The sequence below is a fragment of the Chroicocephalus ridibundus genome, chromosome 2 (assembly GCF_963924245.1).
Source record: "Chroicocephalus ridibundus chromosome 2, bChrRid1.1, whole genome shotgun sequence".
NCBI lineage: Eukaryota > Metazoa > Chordata > Aves > Charadriiformes > Laridae > Chroicocephalus > Chroicocephalus ridibundus.
In genome coordinates, this window is record NC_086285.1 from 11,110,392 (window position 1) to 11,130,992 (window position 20,601).

General features: G+C 37.8%; 1 protein-coding gene across 1 annotated transcript in view; it reads right to left on the minus strand.

Annotated features, from left to right (window-relative positions):
• The window catches only part of PTPRN2 (protein tyrosine phosphatase receptor type N2), a 659,439-nt gene that overhangs the window by 497,321 nt on the left and 141,517 nt on the right, over positions 1–20,601 (minus strand). The gene's annotated exons all lie outside the window — the stretch shown is intronic.

Genomic DNA, 20,601 nt, shown 5'->3' on the forward strand with positions numbered 1-20,601 from the left:
GACATATTCAATATTAGCGATGATATCTCTAAGAAAAAAGAACTTGCAATCAAAATCATCTGAACAGTAATTCCTTTTTTTTGTTGTTGTCAATATTGGTATGAAAGAAAAGAGAGGAAAGACTTAAACCCAAATATCCTCCTCCAAGAGGGAAAATACTTTAAATTCAAGTATAAGTCAAGTATTAGTAGGCTTACAATAAAGCTATCTCTTTTTCTGCAGCATATTTAGTCACCGGACTGCAAGACTAACACGTAAGTTTACACTTTACATTGCTATCTCATTAGTGAGAAATCTGAGCCCTGTTCCATCCCCCATCTAGAAAAAGCTATTTTTTTCCAGAAGAAAGACAGAATATTGCACCAAATTCTGACCACATCACCACCAGAAAGATAGGAATAGACCAGAAAGGTTCCAAGAAAAAGCAAAGAAAGGAGGTAACCACATAGATCCTTAAGCCTTGAACTATCCGATTATGGGAAAAGCCTAAAAGTTTATGCAACCTGGTTGATTAATTATTTATGGCATTATTGGGAGAAATGGAGTGAAAAGACAAAAATGAACACTCTGAATCAGAACAAGTTTCAAGCAGAGAGAAACTGTTCTGAAGCTGTTCAACTGCCTCTTGGAAGAGTAATGGAGCTCCTCTTGCTTGCACTGGTTAAAATTAAGCCAGAGCAATAGGCAATGATGAAACATGAACAATTCTGGTTTTACTTAATGTGCATTTATGAACAGAGGTTACTGAAGGGACTAGGAATTTATTTATGAAAGCAATGAGATGCAAATATACTAATGCTTATTTATGCACACTAATTTTCCAAGTATCACTGAGATGTACTTCAGTCACTTCAAGGATCCCCATTACATTTTCGGTTGGTGCCAAGAACCACTTTGGTGCTGGCAATGTCTTCACTGTGTGATCAGACGGTAGCTGCTCTTGCATCTGTATTCCCAAGGCAAAAATAACTCTGCAAGGAAACATGTTCAGCAAAATGGATTTCTGCATTAATTTTCATTTTGTATTAAAAACAAAGTAGTGAAAGTTTTAACTCGTGCTGTCTAAGTGCCAAGAACTTATATTTTAAGAGTTAGTTATTACGGGTTTGCAGGAGACAGCGTTCTTGTGAAAACATGACTAATGACCATTCCATTCATATTCATCAGATGCAGCATCTAAGAGTTAGAGCAAACTTGGTTTATTTCTGACCTTTGCCAAACCTGACGCTTTCTAGATCTTTGCAGGACAATATTTTTTGGGACAGCAGATTATTTCTGTAATCTGAGCTACTGAATTTATTCCTAAATGGAATTGACTTCAGACATGCATGAAATTATAGCAATAAAGATCTCCCTCTTGTTCCCTAGCTGCAAAGTATTACAAAAGTTATGGAAAATTATGTTATGCTAACCTGAGCGCATCAGCAGAGATTTCAAATGCATTCCTTTATGAAGGGGAGGGGAAACTCGTATAAAAAAGGGTAACTTCACAGAGTGCTGCACCCTGTGGACTGATTAAAACTGTTTGGTGCTATCTCAGAAATCTCTGCACCTTGCTGGAGTATGAAATATCAGCACGCCTAGAGAAGCCACAGCACATCGAGGTGTCTCTGGCAGCTTATCCACGGGCACTGGAAGAGCCGAGAACCTCACCTCAAACTTTGACAGAGGGATGCTAACAGTTTCTGCTGAACAGTCTGGAGAGCGTGAAAAACCTGACAGTCTTCAAGCAAGCTGTGCTTTAAAATAGGCTAATTATGATGTTACATACCCAGGACCACCTTATCAGAAGCTGCAATGAGAAAAGTCTTTTCTTTCACAATGAATTAGAGGCCCAGCCACAGCTGTCCCCCCACCGTGTGACGGAGCCTGAGCACCGCCCACAGCTTCACTAACGTCAATAAGTGAAGGCCGTGAGACGTTACAGTCCTCCTTGCTTGGTTCAGACCCCAGTGTCCAGTCTGAGACAATATCAGGGCAAAAGCACTAATAGTCCTGGAGGATATACGATCCTAACAGCGAAAAGCTGGAACAAGGAGATGATGTCATTCGGTATGCAGCATTGATGAGGTCAGCGCGGGAATACAGAGTTCTGGTGTCCAAATTTTAAAAAGAGCGATAAATTTTGGGAAGGACATTAAGAGAAGCAAAAGAGATTATCTACGGGCTGGAAAAAGCCCTACGGTGAAATGCCTTTTCCAGCGCAGAAATCTTCAGAGCAGAGGATGATCTTTTGTCTCTATAAACCCGCAGACAGATTAAATGATATGGGAACAGAGATCTGGAACAGGACTGGGAGCAGTTTCAGAAGTCTTTAATTGTCCTCAGTTTTGTGTGCTACTCTTCATAACAACTTTTAAGACTTGCAATGTCTGAAATTATGACAAAAATGGCCCTGAAAAGCAAGATTTTTCTGCTTTTGCAACAGGCGCAGAGACCCCTCCGTGCATGTGAAATGCGCAACCCCAAATTACTTGCTATTTTATTCACAGAATACATAAAACTTACAGGAAATATTTAACATTTGAGCATAATTCTAAATTGTAATGTGCTTTTTAAAATACTTTATACAATTAAAAGCCATTATTTAACTGGAGTTTGGGGGCAGAATTTAAGCTGCTCACAGCTTTAGATTCCCCGGCAATTTGAATGGTTTAGTACAGAAGTTGTATACTCAGCATATATACTTCTTAAAAGAAGAGAGAATAAATAAGAATAATTTTGAACAAAGTATTCATGCTACAAAAGGAGGAAATAACGGTTCATCAAAGATGCAAAATAAAAAAAAAAACCAAAAAAAAACAAAAAAAAAAAAAAACAAAACAAAAAAAACCCACCAACTTGAAAGCCAGGACTACAGGATCAGCAAAAATACCCACTGAAATAATATTTTACTAATGAGCTCCATACTGTACGTTTCTAAATTTCTCTCTCATACTATATTGCTTATGAAGAGCCAGATTCTTGCTTGGGATAATGAAACTACACAGAAAATAGAATATCTGGTTTTTATCTCTTCTTATAATCCAGCTGAATGCTCTTCCAGGCAGAAATCGTCACTTTTTTTTTTTTAGCATGTTTTGATAGAGCTAACAAAATAGACTGCAATCCTAAATGAAGGAAAATGCCTCTACCCAAAATCTGTTATGCTGAAGCTTCTCTTGGATTACTGAAAATAGTAACACACATTTAAATAATATTGCTGCACTTATGACACCTGTTAGAGGGATAACTATTCACCTGGATCTCTGCACAAAGACCACTTTCCTAAGCGTGTCACCTCGGAGTTTCAGGCTTCTGCCGGTGCTTCTCCATTCCCCGGTTACCAGCCGGGCAAGCCCACGCTCCCGTTCTGGCCAGCAGAAAGGTTTGCAAAGGGACAGCAGCTCCAGGGTGGTCGTATGGACATCACCAAAGGCATCTCCAAAGGCAAGAATGTAAACAGAACTGCACACTCACTAATGAAAGCATAGGGAGAAACCAACATTTTAAACGTGTGAGAGGAAAAAGAAAGGTGAATCCTAAGGAAGGAAAAAGCCACCAGCTTCTATCGCTAGCCATATTTCAGCACTAATTTTCCAGTCCAAAAAATGCTTCTATGATGACGCGTAATTTGGGTATACCGAATCTAGAAAGATTCCCAAACCATGTACAGATATAAACAGTTTTTGATGCATCCATGTTTAATCTACAATAGCATTTTCTCCCAAAGGCATCAAACAAAATAGTAAAATTTTTGTCTTTCAATCCGGCTTCAGCATATCTAGTAACTGCAGTAATTTTACAGTGTATATCATTTATTTCTTCACTGTCACTAAGAGCAGGAGCCAGAGACAACTGTTAAAAATAATTGCTACTATTTTCAGTGTTTATGAATGGACAATGTAGGAACAAGACAACTCATTTCTCTCACCTCTGGAGGATCACCCTTTCAAATAAAAATGTCCCCCCCCCAAAGGGCAATCCAGAAAACAACCTGCAAATTTCAATAAATTCAAGATCTTAAAGTCAGCACCCCAAGTCTTTTGCACAAACTTCATTTGCCACAAAGTTCATATTCTGCCACTGACTGCTGTCATATTTGGTGCAACTTGTTATGGGTGGAAAGATAAGCAGCAGGGCAGCAAAAAGAGGAGGTTTATCTATGGCAGCTAATCTCCTCAATCAACAGCACTCAGCTCTGCTTAACAGCCGTTGCCAAGTAACGGGGACCAGCTTTTCTTATCGGCTTCATAATGTTTCATTGACTATTCAGACTAGAATAGAAAGCTATGACACTCAGGGTTATAAGCAGCACAAAATGAAAATGGCATATTATGTGGTATGAAGAAGAGAAATCTTTTAGCCCTCACCTTATCTGGACAGTGACTGTTATGCAAAAAAAAAAAAAAAAAATCATTTTCTGCTCTGCTTATTTTAATATCACAAAACAAACAGAAAAATATATCTACATGAACAAGATATTTTTTTTTAACATTGTTGGCAGGTCCTTGGCAATTCACTGACATTACTGATACCTCTTATACAGAGAGACAAGGGTTGCGCAGATCCCTATTACATTACCGAAAAGCAAGCCTTTGCTGCTTATTCTAAAGCTATTGCAGCAGCTTTAATGCAGTGAGGGATGTCTTCTCACAGTAGGTGGGATATTCCTCAAGCCTTGATAACCATGACCAGAATAAGACAATCTATGCAAAACCGACAACATTACATTTCTTTAACGGTATTACTACTTCTCTCTCCTGTCTTCATCTGCGCACAGATTCCGATTTTCTGTTCAAATATTGATACTCTTCGTGTAGCGGAGCAGCAATAGCAAAGCCTTATTGCGTCTCTTCTGATTGTGATTTTTTTAGAGTAATCACCTTTTCTGAATATCTGGCTACCAAAATTTAAATCTGGAGCCATCCAGAATTATGATGAATTGTAACTGCCATTGTGTTTTCATGTTATAATCAACACATACAGATTTATATCATTACCCACAACAGGAAAAAGTGGTAAATAAATAAGAGAATATGCTTAGACATATTCGCTGTGTCAGAGAAACTAATGATATACTCCCCAAATTAGAAAATAAATTTGTTTACCTTTGTTCCACCCCAAAGAATGATTAACCATCCCAAAGTCACCATATCCAGAGATCTACGACCTCTCAAAATTTTGTCTTTGACATATTTTCCCATGCCCAGAAAAGGGATGGAATATCCTGCAACAAATTTTACACTCATGGAATTCTTTGTCTTTCACACAAAGTTCAGCTTTGGATTTGAGGCAAATATTTATAGGCATCTCAGGTTGCAAGTACTTCTGAAGGATGTCGTGTTATCCAGTCTCTTTCTGCACAAACTCTGATGCATTCAGTTACTGTTAAGCACGTGCCTAAATTGAAATTAATTGCAAGTCTCCCAGATGCTACTGGGAATATTTCCATGCTTAAAAATAACTATTTGCTTAAGCAATTGTCTCTACTGCAGCCTCAGTGTTCCATGGCCTTCTTGCTTTTCCAAAATTTTAGAAAAACCTGAAAAAATTAAAAGCAGTTGCAAAACACTGCAAGTATCATATCATATCCTTCAGGAAATTTTAAAGCCTTGTTGTATTATGGAGCCCATAGGATGAATATCATGTATTGAAGCAGAAACGCACCTTTCTTTGGCACTGAAGTTTCCTATGCAGATATGATTTCAAAGTACTGATTGTGCTTAGGTTGAAATGTCTCATGTGATCATGACACAGTGTGATATGGCTACGGGCTCTCTTGCATTTAGGATGGGGTTGATGAATTCATTTCACAAAGGCATCGTTTTTGTGGTCTTCTTTTGCTGAAAAATAACTTCTGAGATATACTCACCACACTCTCACTAGTAAACCTGCAGTTTTATCTAGACAATGCATTTAGGTGACCGAGAGCAGGGTTATCGACTACTCCACATAGTCACCTCCTTCCATTTTTCATCATTAATGAGAACAGACAAATTTCAAATAAGAGAACATATTATTTCTAACAACAAATAAAAGGAACATTTCTTTCTGTACTAAATGGTGTGAGTTTTAGGGAAAAGTGTTTTTGAACCAAGGCTTGCGTATGAGATCAGAGAGGTAAGTTAGAATTGTAGTTGCTGCAGGTTTCCTCCAGAACCAACAAAGAGAGAGGGGCACATGCTGAAGGTGATTTGGCTAAACTATAATCTAAATCATTAAATTGAACAGATATGTGTCTTAATAGGAATAAAATCACAAGGCCTTGATGAATGGATTAGCCATAACAAAAGAACAAGTTATAAAACACTCTGTGGATTCAACCTTAGCTGAGGTACTGCTATCAGTTTTCACCCAGTTTGGCTTTTCAGCTAACGAACACTACGAGGAGGTGCTACACGCACTTCAACTTGAGTTGCTTGAGTACAACAATAAAGTAAGAGCGTGTTCAAATACAGAGGTGTTGAGTTTTCTTCTATCACTCAAATAAGTAAAGTTATACATTTATTACTAATGTGAAACTATCGATTTATCATAAATTGAATCTATCTATTTGAAATCATTACTATTTGAATCATTTATGGAGCATTATTTTAACCAGTGTGATAACACACACACACAAAACCCATATTTTCAAATATATTCCCTTCACTACACTTCCACGTAGATATATAAACTGTAACAAGAAACTTGAACATCAGTAATTTTGGTTCTTAAGGCTTTTGCTTTTTGCTCTGAGCCAGGTAGAGGGTGTTAAGTTCTCAGTCATGGAGAGGTGACAAGGTTCATTAAAAGCCAATGATGGCTTAGACAGAAAGAGGCAGAAAGTATTTCACCTTTTCATCTCAGAAGCAAATGCACCCTGACATAAATAAGAGGCCTCTTCAGCCATGACCACACAGTGCAACGTAGAAGCACTGCAAGCAACTGCAGGACTGAAGATTTCAGTCCCATCAAGAAGACTCCACCAACTCCTGGGACCAAGCGCTGCTATTTTAGGACGTGTCCATCACCTGAAGTGGCTTCTTAAAATTTTAGTTCAAGAAAAACAACTAATATATCAAAAATCTATTTAAATTTCTTTTTTAATATTTTACAGTTGTCCCTTTACTTCTGTGCCGTATCAGTGGTGACATTACTTTTGAACATACACATCAGGATCCCTAAGGGACAGATATTCAAGCTGAGCATACACACTTAAGAAGCAAATGAATAACAATATCAGATGAGCATATATATGGAGAACTACAGTTTTGTGTGCATAAAATCAGTCATACAGGCTGCGTCACAGGCAAGCAAATACTAATCGCAAGTGCAGATACACATTGTGATGTACCACCTAGGGAAGATGGGTAGGCCAAAATCAGGGCAGAGGTTACCGCTGTTTTGACTTCTGTCCCACAGGGGTTCTGTCCTCAAACTGTAATTTTAAAATACCTGTCATGTTGTTTCAGTACCTTCATGTATTTGGTATCTGGAGTGGAAAAAGGGGCGAAGGAATTAGCTTAATAGAAGCTAACAATGCTAAATAGACTTTGGAATAAAAATTTTGCAGAGCAATATGAGAAGATTCTTACTTTATATGTTGAGAATAAAAATCTTATACTCAAAACAACAGGCCTGTCAGTAATTACAGAGAAATACAGTCTCCACACAGATCCATCATTAGACATCATTCTAGTAGAACCATTAGAAGTGCCCTCGTTTTACCTACAGGCAAAACACTTATGCTAAGCTGCTTCCATACATTTAAGGAACTGATTTCAACAGCACTCTGGTTTGGATTTCCTTTTCTTTTTTTTTTTTTTTTCCTAAGAAGGCTTCAGAATAATTTCTACAAAACCAACATGGATCATCTTTAATTACTGCATTGCAACCATGGCTATTTAAAAACCCAGTCTCAGCAAAGTAGATGACAAACATTAATGAGCAGTAATGCACACACGGTATTGTAAATGAAAGGATAATGAAAGCAATTTATTTGAAAATTAAAATATGATTAAGAATGGCAGTCTGTACTAGGACCCAGATGCCAACAGAAAGCAACCAATGTGCAAGCAGACTGTCATTAATTTGGGAACTGTATGAAATTGCTTTCCTTTCTTTGACAGTTTTTAATATAAAGTATCTTAACTAATAGACAGCATGAATACACTGGAAGCCACAAGACCTATGGAGATTTTTAGAAGAAATAAAGAACACTACAGGGAAAGTATCCAAGAGGAGACTCGCCGAGAGAGAAGGAAGTACATCTAGAAGATATCTCCAATTTTAGGTAGGAGGAATTACACTCTGCAAAAGTGCCTCTCCACATTGACTCTGGAGGGACTGTCAGTTCTTAACTCAGACTCAGCAGAGTGCCTAATCTGAGGTCAGGTGAACCTCAAGCGTATCTCCAACAGCAGGTGCTCACACCAGCACCTAATTAGGAGCAGGACACTTTGGGAAAGCCCAAAAAGCAGGTGCACCAGAGTTAGCTAAATGCATGCAGAGGAAGTCTAGAAGCAATTTAACTACAACTGTGTTCTCCTTCATGTGTGTTAATAAGAAGCCTTTCTGAGACCATGCAAATATGTTTAGGATCTAAACTGGTTCCATCTGTACAGTGTGGGCTGCTAGTTCAAGTCTCCATCACTTCAAGGACCTCTGACCTTTGCTCCAAATCAGAGTATAGCACACCTTGCTGAGCTCTTCTCACTGGGTTCCAGTGACAGGACACGTGAGAGTCGTTCAAAGCTTCACCAGGGGAGGTTTAGACTGGACATCAGGAAGCATTTCTTTACTGACATGGTGGTCAAACACTGAAACAGGCTTCCTAGAGAGGTGGTTGATGCCCCAATCCTGTCGCTCTTTGAGAGACATTTGGACAATACCCTAAACAACACGCTTTAACTTTTGGTCGGCCCTGAAGTGGTCAGGCAGTTGGACTGGATGATCGTTGTAGGTCCCTTCCAACTGAAATAGTCTGTTCTAAGGTTCAGCTTCCAAGCAAAACAGAATACTGGGCTACTATGAATGGGATTTTGTTGTATATTTACTAGAACGTTTATACAGTGTTTACAAGATAAGTAGACCAAGGAAAATCAAGGTAATCAATAAATGGCTTTTTCACCTTACTTTCTTGAACGAATTTATATTTTATGTGTATAAATCACTTATCTTCCTATCAAAAGACACCCCAGAAAAATAAATTTCATCAATATGGCTCCCAACAACCGGTATTTTCCACTGTACGTAAGGTCTGTGGAGAGCTTCTCACTCAGTATTGGGCTGTGCAGTAAACACAAATCCTCCTAGCCAGGCTGTACGCTACTGAACCCTGCAGACATCTTCCATCCATTTTTGTCTTGGATAAATTATTATATGTAATATGTATATATTATCACTGTATGAGTAAATAACTAAATATCTAAAACAAAATAACAAGTTTTTAGGGGTAACAGCTGTACCCCAGCTGAGCTGAACCGGTACCTTATCACCACTAACAGCACAGGAAAGACAAAGAAAACAGTTTTATCTGTAGAACTCCATGCCTTAACAAAAGGCTATTCCCTGACCAGAATACATTCTTCCCCCACCCCTTTTTTTTCCCCTACTGTTGCATTGCTTTATCTATTACTAAATTTTACAAAGATTCTTAGACTTTTCAGCTTCTAATTATTTCTTTTCTGTCAGTCAAGTCAATCATTCAACACATCTTCTTAAAAACTGCTTCGATCTCTGTTTGAACAATGCGACTTTTTGGGTAGGTGACAAGGGCTAATCATCAATGGAAAAATATAAATAGAACCAATGGCTGCTTAAAAATATATTTTAATCCTTAAGAAATCCACTGGGATATTAACAAAAGGTGGTTTTGTCTGCAAAAAGGCATTAACATAGCCATTTATAAAACTAATAGGAAAGCGAGCACTGCTCCAGTAATAATGAAAGTACACTGCAGAATAACATTATGGAAATAGGATACCAAATTGAAGAATTGACCTTGGGGCCCTGGCTTATCCTGGATGAAGATGACTTGTGAAATGAAAATTTGGCTGTAATTTGCTCTTGCTTTCCCTAAAAGGTTGAAGGCATTTCTATTCCAAATGAATAAAACGACTGTTAATTTCATAGCATTAAGCGGGGTGTTCTTAAATATAGTTATTTAAGTGTATTCAAACACATTTTCAAGTCTTATTTTTATTCTTAGAAAAATAGAACGGGTTTTCTGTGATTTTTATCATAGTCAGTTCTAACAGTTAATTTTTAAATCACTTCAGAGAGAAGTACTTGCTACAGCCAAATCAGCTGGATGCACTATGCTTATGTATCAAGTGTTTATTCTTGATTTAACAAGATCCATTGGTCTGAGCATTTGATACTATAAGTGAACGTGAAACACAGAACATGAGGACGTTCCTTCAAATAATCGTATCACTTTCAAGTAATGGTAAAAAATTATAATCTGTTATAGAAAAAAAAATAATGGCTAAAAGTATGACCATCATAGTTTTGTTTAACATGAGACTTATTTAATAATGGCCATCAGTGCATCCATTTCAGGGAATAAGTGTCACAACATGGTGGTTAAAGTCAGAATTAAATAAATCAAAACAAAGCAGAAGTCACAGGTGGATCGTATCATATGCTACAAGTCTTCCAGCATGTCTTTTACACCAGTAGTTTTAATTATTGGTATCATAGTAGTGCCTAGCAGCCTCAATAATTGTTCAGAGAATATGTATGAAATGCAAACATATAAAAAAAATTACATCCATATATATATATACTTACACGTAACTATATTTTATATGTGCATATAATGTTTTAATATTACATATATGTATAAAATAAAATAGTAATTTTAAAAACTCTTCCCCAGGCAGATTACATTCATAAATTAGTGTTTATGGCATTCAGATATGGATACACAAGTAAGAGCTTGTCAATACCAGCCAGAATGACAGGCAACACTAAGCACGGCCCAGTTCCCTGACTATACTTCGTATGCTTCACGGAGGAGAATTTCAGGAAGGAATCTGAAGGACAGCTTTAAGTTGGCTTATGAATGGTTACAAACAGCTTCTGTCAAACATGGGGGTAGAAGGGAAAAGGTGCTTATTTGAAAATGAATACAAAGAAGATAAAAGCCTGACGTAACTGGTAAAACAGAAAAAGGAATTAAAACCTGTATTATTTATAAGAAATAAGCCTAATACGTTCTAAGCCTGTATTCAAGATGAGAAAAATTCTCAAATTACATGTCTAAACACAGAGACTCTAATACATTGCTATGTATTTTACCGAATTTCAAATAAAAACACCCATATTTTTCAAATTAACAACCTCTTACAAAATCTTACTCTTCAGTATATTATTGATTTTTCTTTCGTTTAGTAAAGTGGAATCAAGCACTAACAGTGAAAACCTTTGAGATCCATTATTTCAAAGAAAATATTATTCAGTAGCGGTTTACCAAGCTAGCAACTAAGTTTAAAGCCAAATATAGGATAAGAATGAAAGGAACTCCCTCTAATACATGTTGCACATCAAAATTACTCTGAAAAAAAAAAAAAATCAAACTTCACTTTCAAGGCATTTCTCACTTTATCCTTCGAAGTTTCTACCTGAAAGGTCTGAAAGGTGGGCTCCAGAGCCCAAAGTCTTGGAAGGATCCTCTAAATTTGAACCTACCGATGAGTCACTAGTGCCTATCATGCTAATACTGGCCTTTAGCTTAAATAGCTCTTTTCTCTCCCTAGTATTTTGTCAATAGCATACTTACAGAGATCAGCTGCATCATCAGCTGTCATCTGCATATCAGGTATCATCTCTCCAGCTTAATCTGCAAGGCTAAATAGGATGTCCTCCTCTAGTTTCCTCACTGAGGAGAGACTTCATTCTCTAATCTCATTACCAGCCTCTTTTTCTATGCACGCACTCCAGTTTCAACTAAATCTTCTTCAATACATTTGAAAGAAAAAGTCCATATGAGTATTCCAGGGGATCTCTTGTTGAGGTTATATACACTGCTACTTGTTTATCTCTGCCTCCATGTGCCTAGATAGAGGAGTACTAAAATTGTCCATGGTCTTTCATGGCAACATCATAATATGGATGTGTGCAACCTTTCACTTTGTACCGTTCGTCTGACTCTCTATCATTCTACTTCTCAGAGTTATGCGTTCTTTTCAGTGCAATATTCCTCTTCTCATTTTATCCAGAAAGCAGCTGAGTTTTCTTTCAGCCCTTTCTTAATATTTGTCCTAACGTCACTAATAAAAATACTGAGTGAGATCTTTTACAAAATCAATTCTTCAGAAATTCTATTAAAAAGCTCAGTCCGAGCACTTCTCTCATCAATGCTACCCATTGCCATATTCTAGTAAGACACAGTATTCACTTTATCATTCCTTTCATAGTGTCTGCACTTGGAAATTTAAATAACAGTTTCCCATACAGACCAAGCAAGGGCTTTACTGAAGTCCAGTTGATGCCATTACCACCATTTCCTGTCTAGAAAGTTCTTCAAAAACACAACCGGTCAAAACAAAGAAAACCTTTTCAGGCCACTGGTACAATCACCTTGGGTAGATTTATACTGTCTGCTTCCCATTCAGCTCGGAACGGATTTACAGGCTTGCATTTGCCTGACTCATACTCTCTGCCTTTTAAATATAAGCAATATTATCTTTTCTCCGCTCTCTGTTGCTGTGTTTACAATACTTGCTGCCAGACCCACCGTTTTGTGTGTCAGTTCATTCAGGAAACTGTGATGGAGATTATTCAGCATCAAGTCCTTTAAGTGGGTTTTATTTTAGTTATAGTAATTCTGTTTTTCTAATGATTACTCACCTCGGTTAATATCAATCTTATAAAAATCAAGGGAAAACATAAACAGAGCCATAGGATTGTCTCCTTTGAAAACTTTGATCGGCATGAACGTGGTTTGGCTGGTAAATCTGTTGCTACTTTATTACCTGCAATATTAACTGAGGGGTGAGGGGTAATTTTATGAACTGAAGCTTTGTTTGTTTATCTCCTGTCCATTTACAAAGCCATATTTTGAATAACTACTTCCAGACAGATATTTTAGTAACATGCGGTGTGAGCAGCCACAGCCATTAAGTAGGCAAAAGAAAAAAAAACTAAAAAAAATTCTGATAATCTTATTAAGTTTCTTGGCTCTTATTTAGAAGATTAATCAGGAAAACATGAAGGGAGAAGAATCGGAAAAGGTCTGATGCAATAATAACGGTGTCCCTCAACAGATTTACCAGGCTAAAAGAAAAGTCTGATATATAGATGCTCCCAAGAGTACTCCGTGCTTCTAACACAGGCACTCCTTCCGACTCAACTCAGCAATCACCTCTCCATCTTTTCCAAAATACAGCGACCGAGCTGTCGGAAAGACACACGTGAGCCTGCAGCTCTGCACGCTCACAAGTAGGCATCTCCGTTCCAGTACTTGCACACCCACTAGCTTTTCGGGAAACCGCAATAGCAAAGGTACTTACAGTAGTTAGCGTGATTTCCGTGCCTTTCCTATATGGTTGCACTTAACAGTAGTTCAATACTTTCTTTAGAAAACAGATGTAGCGATCACAAAGCAAGAGAACACTTGTAGAGAGATATAAACACAGGTATTTCTCACATCAGTGTCTATAATTCACTACCAAATAATGGTATTATGTCGAAGAGTTCATAAAGAAACGTTTCGTATTTGATTCATGCAAGTACAGAACATGGAAATTCCTAAATAGGATTAAAATAGATGAAGTCTATCAATCACGTTTCATGGTAAAGACCAGTAATGTGGTCAGGAAGAAAGTTCTGCACTGAAATTTGCATGTGGACTGAAAATCGCATTGTTTGTTGATCCTCAAACTGTTCCTTTTTTGTTCTAGCAGGAAGAGAATTGTTAATGATAAAAGCTTACATTCATTCTTTGCTGGTTTGTTACTTCAAAGATAACAAGCAAATACAGAAAAAGTCCTACAGTTTGTTAAAAATCTGAGATATAGAATATGTCCTCTCTATTTCAATTTAATGGCATTTTTATTACTAGACTTAAGCTGTAAGTCTAACTAAAACAACAAAAAAACCCATGAAAAACAGAACTGACAAAAATAAATGACACAAAAAGCTCTCAACTCTCTTCAGTGTTCAGAAAAGTGAATTAACATATTTATTGAATTACATTGGCAATGAAGACAGCAATATATTGAAATTCATTGATTTTTTTTTTCTTGACTTAAAAGCAACACAGATGCTTATTACAAAACAGCGGTTCCTCTTCTCATTTTTATCAACCCTTTTTTAACAGCCACTGACATTGACAGTTTCAAGCTTAATTGTACATTCAGCATGTACTGTTAATGACATTAGATAAATGGATCACATCAGAATGCAGTATCGTCAAAAGAGACCACGTGCCAATCTTACAAATTTTAAATCAAACAAGCTACTCCGTAGACCCTGACTCTTCAAGTTGTTTATCAACTGAGTACTAGAGAATATTTTGAATGTCATTATACATCAAAAGATGAAAGATGTGCCTACCACAGCCCATGTTCCATTTATACAATGAAATTTAATTACATGTTATAACTATGCTGTCTTAGAACTATGGTAATTAAAGGGGTACAGTACATTGGTGTTTTATTCATTGTAAGCCCTTATTTTCAGAGGGCTTAACTCAGCCATGCAAATTTACTCCCTTATCAAAGGGTGGAGACTGTCACAAACACAGCAACGCTTGCTGCAACTATGCTAAAATAGAGTTGAAACTTATTTGCAGCATTGCTGCGGATGTTGTTAGAATGAACCTAAAAAGTCTTCTCCATTACGATATATAAGGACTCAGAATAATAGCTCTTTAAAATATCAGTTTGTGTTTACAGGAATGTTTTGTTTCCACATATCTCTAATCAGATTTCTGAGCAAAATACTCTCAACCTCATGCAAAATGTCTTTCTGCAAGCCCATTATTAGCACAAGTAGTGAGCCTCCCAAATAATTAAGAACCTTTTTGGAAGGATGAAATCTAGGTCCTTAAGCAGCAGGGTGTTTGGATAGAATTTTCACCTGTATAGGCAGTTGCAAATTACAATCCTGTGCATCTACATGGGCGTCCGAGCAAGACCCGGTGGCTGAGTGGAGGCAGTTTAATTGGCTGGCCGTACTCCACAGGAGCAGAGAAGACTAGCTTGGAGAGGTGCCGAATTAACACATCTCACAGATTTCCAAGTCGTCACTCATCCTCTGCTGTATAAACCCAGCCCTGCCCCCACAAGTCTCCCAGACACCCAAGATTATACACCCAAGATATACCGTCTTCATATACGTGCAGTAGCACAGAATATCAAGATCTGTCTTCCAAGACGTATGCAGATACACAGTGAAATAAGCACCGCGTTTCCTTCCCAGATAATCTCTCCACTCATGGTCTCATGCATTCTTGGATTTCCAGTAAAAAGGAAAACAAATCCATACTATCAATTCCCCATAAACTATTCAAGATTCACGTTACCTTCATTAGCCAAAACTGGTATTTTACCTGTTTTGAATACAAGGCTACTTAAAAAGTGAAAAAGTGTTGGTGACAAGTTTTCAGTGAGTCTAATCTCACTGGATGTATTGCTTCCACTCAAGATACACAGCGTAAAGTATGTGGCATTTCTTTGGGTAGGATGTTGGGCAAATACTTTCCCCAAACATATATAAAAAATACAGCTGCGCAAAGCATCAATAAAAATAACTTTATCTTCAATTCACTGAACGAGGCATATGATTTCTAATAAGCAGTCATCCAGTGTAGCAAAATCCTGTGACAACCAACAAAAGGGGCAATTTAAGGACGGAGCATCGCCTTGCTTCTGCAGATCTAAGTCTTATTTTAAGCTTTTTTTGTGTGTGTGATCAAATCAGCATCAACCCAATTATGCCTAAGGTCTATCTTCTTGTTAGATGGCAGGGTCAGTCACAAATGAGCAGCCTCTTGCAATTTTCCATCGAATCAGCTCTGTAATTTGAGAGCTAATGCAGACATCTCATGAAAACAAATCATCAGACAGTGTCGGTTCTCCCCCTCCTTCCCAAAATGAAGCGTTCAGAGGGATTTGGGTTTCTCTTTTAAAAGCCAATTTTCGTCTCTGTGAAAGCCAATGCAATCTATAGTAAACAAAAGTCAGTAGTCATTTTTAGACCTACATGAATATTTCAAACCTCTGTGCACCTTTTTTCCAACAGCATTCTCGCTTTGTTCGGTAAAAGACAGATTATGAATTTTAAGTACAAAATACACCCCGTAAGTAAAGGTATTTTGCAAGAAATAAGACATTTGCACGAAACTGCAAAATGCAAATCTATAGTCATAAATTTGCTTGGCTGAGAGCTCAGCACCATTACAATAAACACATTCAGGAAAAAAAACCCTTTATGTTAAGTGCCCTTCATAATTCATAAATACCCAAAATCTTCGGGAAAAGGTGGTTATTTCCAACAGGGGGAGAAAGAGGTTGTGCATAACGAACTACAGACAAAACCAAACTCGAGTTGTTTCATTCACCCAACCTCTGCCTTCTTTCCGACAAACTAAGCCACTGAATCTGTACATCTAAACTGCCAACGAAAACAGTAGGATGATAAGGAAGATCCCTAAATTATTCAAAGTGGTTTCTGGGCTTCAAAAGACTCCTTCACTTTGTTCCTTTATATATCTACAGCTATTTAAGTTTGCCTGCGGCTCTGACACAGGCAGCATTGTGCCTGTGATGTTGAAAGAGAGGAGCGATTCTGTAAGTTTGGGTAGAGACTTCTCCGGCTGGAGCCCACTAAGAACAAGACGGCCACTTTGGCAGGTCTTGGGATGCAAGGATTGCAACTCTAAAGAAGTCATTCCCTTCCCCCTGCCTTTCTATTTCCAATTTCTCCCACACTATAGCACTCCTGCGTATGCCGGATAGAACTTGTCAATCTCTCTGAGGATCAAAAAGTAAGATGCTATTAACATATGCTTTTACTGCTTAACAGCATATAGACAGCACTCCCAAAGGGGGCCCGAGGCTCCGAAAGAGGAAAAATAAAAAGATACCAGAGTCAACATCATGCCCTAATTTACAGGTCTACTGCTGGTAGAGCCCACAAGTGTTACATTCCCCTTTTTGCTTCTCTAATGCCAGCCACCTCATTCTTGTCAGCAGACAATAAGCTGACAGAGACGCCGAGCTTAGGAAGGTGTAAAGGTTTCTAGTGCCTTGCTTCTTGGATACAGATACATTTTTTTCCCCTATATGCAGAAAAGACTGGAGGAAATACCCTTCTAAGTTCTACCATCCGCTGGCAAAAGGCTCCTGAGCGCACAGCCTTTCATACAGACTCCCACTGAAGTTAACGGGATCACTCACATGAATGCAAAGTTGCTAAATCAGGCACACCAGAGGAATTGAAAAGCCATCTGCTAATTAACTTTAAAATCTATTTTCATCAGATATGCGAATATACTGTATGCGCTTCTCTGTGTGCTTCTCAGATTTAGATCCCAAAATGCAGAAAAAGACTGGGACCTGAAAACTGTCAGTCAGGGTGAGGACAGAGACCTCATACCAAGAAAGGAAAATATTAAAGCAAGAGCTCATAAAGTATTTTTTCTTCAGCTAACTTCTCATAATGCAATGCAACCAGTGTAGTCTAGTTTAATAAGGACTTTGTAATTTTACGCTAAATTCATTATGTGCACAGCATTGCTGCCAAGGGGACAGCAAAAGCGGAACGGCAGTGATGTGGAGAATTCAAACTTGGTTGCCCTTGGAAAGAAAAGGTCTCGGAATAGCGTCTGTGACTCAAGGCTAAATCACAGGTACGGTCAAGCAAAGGATATGGTGCCTTAAACACCAAGACACACACTGTCACCTCAGCTACCACCGATCCCCCAAAAAATTCCATACCTACAAACAAAATGGAAGGAGCAACAGAAAAAGAGAAAGATCCAACACCACCCTGGAAGATAGAGCATTTTGTTTTCTTCCCATTAGAGTCCTTTAAATCTGTTTTTCAACAGCTGTCCAGCTCCGTCTCTGCTTCCACTTGCAGTAACACCAGTGAGCTAAGACTTATAAGAAGTGAAGGTTGTTTTCTCAGCTAAAAGGGATTTTCTAATGTCTGGCCTTCTGGATGTTTCTTGTGTAGTAGCTGTTTGGCATTCAGAAATACTGGCCAGTTATTTCAGCTCCAGAAATCTCAAGAAGCAATTTTATACTTTAGCAAGGATACTGCCATGCTCCACATATTCATTAGATCCCTGTACGCTCCCCTTTGACACTGTGGTAGATTCAGTATCAAAATATTTAAAAGTAAGCCTTATAAGCAGGCTGAAGCTTCCCAATGCATCTGCCACAGTAATGTTCACATACAATATTCTATGTGTGCATTAATGAGATGTGATATTGCCTATACAAACATACATTATGTATTGCATATATACAGAATAGCACACCTACAAATACTATGTATCCTTACCATAATGCAGGATAACATTCAAGTGACAGCAGTTTCAGAAATATCAGTTCAGCATCAGCAACTATTTTCTACATGTTAAAATGAAAAGCTTGTAAATCAGCCTCTTGGTGGGCCTGCTAAAGCTGGACACTGCAGATATCCACCATCCAAAAGAGATACTGACCCATACAGATGCCAGATCTTCATGCCGTAATATTTTTAAACATAGATTTGAGGCACTTTTGAAGATTTTAATGATCCTGAGCCCTTGACTGTAAAATATAGAGTAACTAAATATTTATCATTAGATTTCCAATAGCTTCAAGGCCCACAATGAAAGTGAGTTCTTTACTAACATTTTCCAATGAACATTTTCTGAGCGTGTGGTGTAACACATACGTTAGCAACGTTCATTTGGGGTGAGCTTTCTGCCTGCATCCCAGAATTACTCAGTAGCAGCCAAAAGATGAAAAATCACCCAAGTGAAGATGTAGCTATGGCACAATTTCCATCATGACTCTATTCATGGGGAAGAGGGGCAGGGGGAGAAAAAAAGCAGCAGGAGTTGATATAGTCTTTATGGCCAGGGGCTGTGCCTGCGCCTGCATTAAAAGTCATGTCTCTATTTCTAGCGCCCTGGATTAAAACAGATACCATCTGACTTGCCATTTATTTATTCACACTAGGTTTCAATCTACAGGGTGCAATAAGAACACAGTACTGGAGGGTTATTTAATGTGGAAGCTGACAAGGCTGCCAGCCAAAAAAAAAAAAAAAAAAAAAGAAAAAAAAAGAAAAGTTTTCTTTTCTGCAACTAAACCAATAAGAAATGTGTTTAAAATTGACCCAATCATAGTTCCTTTTCTTGAGTGTGTCCTTTCTATATCAGACATCTAACTTTTCTTCTTACACCTTAAATCTTCTAATCAGATTGTGCTGATAAACCCCTGAATTTGTGCAAAGGCCCTTTAAAACCAAGAAAACATCATACAGATTCCCACTTGCGATTGCTGAATCAAGGCTTTCGATGAGGCACTGACTAATTCCAAATTGGTGAGCAGCAAACCGTAACTAAGGGCTGACAATAAGGAATATTGCTACATACGGCAAGAAATGCCAAGGTCCTGCCACAAAATCCATTTATTGTACATCTCTCGTGGTAACAGCTGAACTTCAGGAAAATACATCGTTTGACCGCATTGTTCTCAGATTGCAAACCATTAAGTAATTATCATCAAAACAATCTGTGGATTTTATTACACATATGCATGAGTTCTTAGCACACAAAGATTTAGAATGGGAAATAATCTGCATTGACCAAACGACAAATGTGCAGGAGTGAGCCCTTTTGATATAACATTTTAAATGGGGATAAATATTCTCATGAAAATTCAAAGTTCTCACCTAATTGAATAAGGGGTGAATGATTCTTCTCCTGCATGGCCTTTATCTGTCTTCTAGGGACATGGTGATAGCAAATCTCTAAATATAACAAATATCCATATATGGGATCTAGAATCTACTCAGGTGGTAGGGTGAGGAAATTCAAAATAACAGCAATTACATGCAATATAAAAATATATTTCCAGTTGCTCTGGGAGTACCTTGTAAAAAAATTGCAAAGATATGCAATTTATAGCCTGTAACAACTGAAAGAAAAATAACGTTCATCTAGGAAAAAAACAACCCTACCATTGTCAGAGCCACAATACAACTGTAATTCCAGCAGGTTAGGATAAAGATATAATACAAAGAAAAGTACTAATATTATTTACTTTCTCTCAGATTCTTTTTTCTTCTCAGTGGCTTCTGCCACTACAGTTGCAAGATCCGTTATTTTCCAATCTTTTGCAAATGGAAAAGGGGGAAGGGAAAACAAAACATCTCTTATTTGCTCATGTTTGGATTTTCAATATTTTTTCCTTTGATAGCTTCTCCTTTGAGCAGTAGCGGTGTCAATTCCCCGAGGGCAGAAGTCAGGTCTCAGAAATATGTACACAGCATACAAATCTTCCATAATACTCTTTCTAATAGTTTGTTAAACTCTGAGAAATGTTATCTGTGGAAATACATATATGCATTTCATAAGTCCAAAACCAGCTACTGATGCCATCTGCATTGAGCTACAACAACCATTTA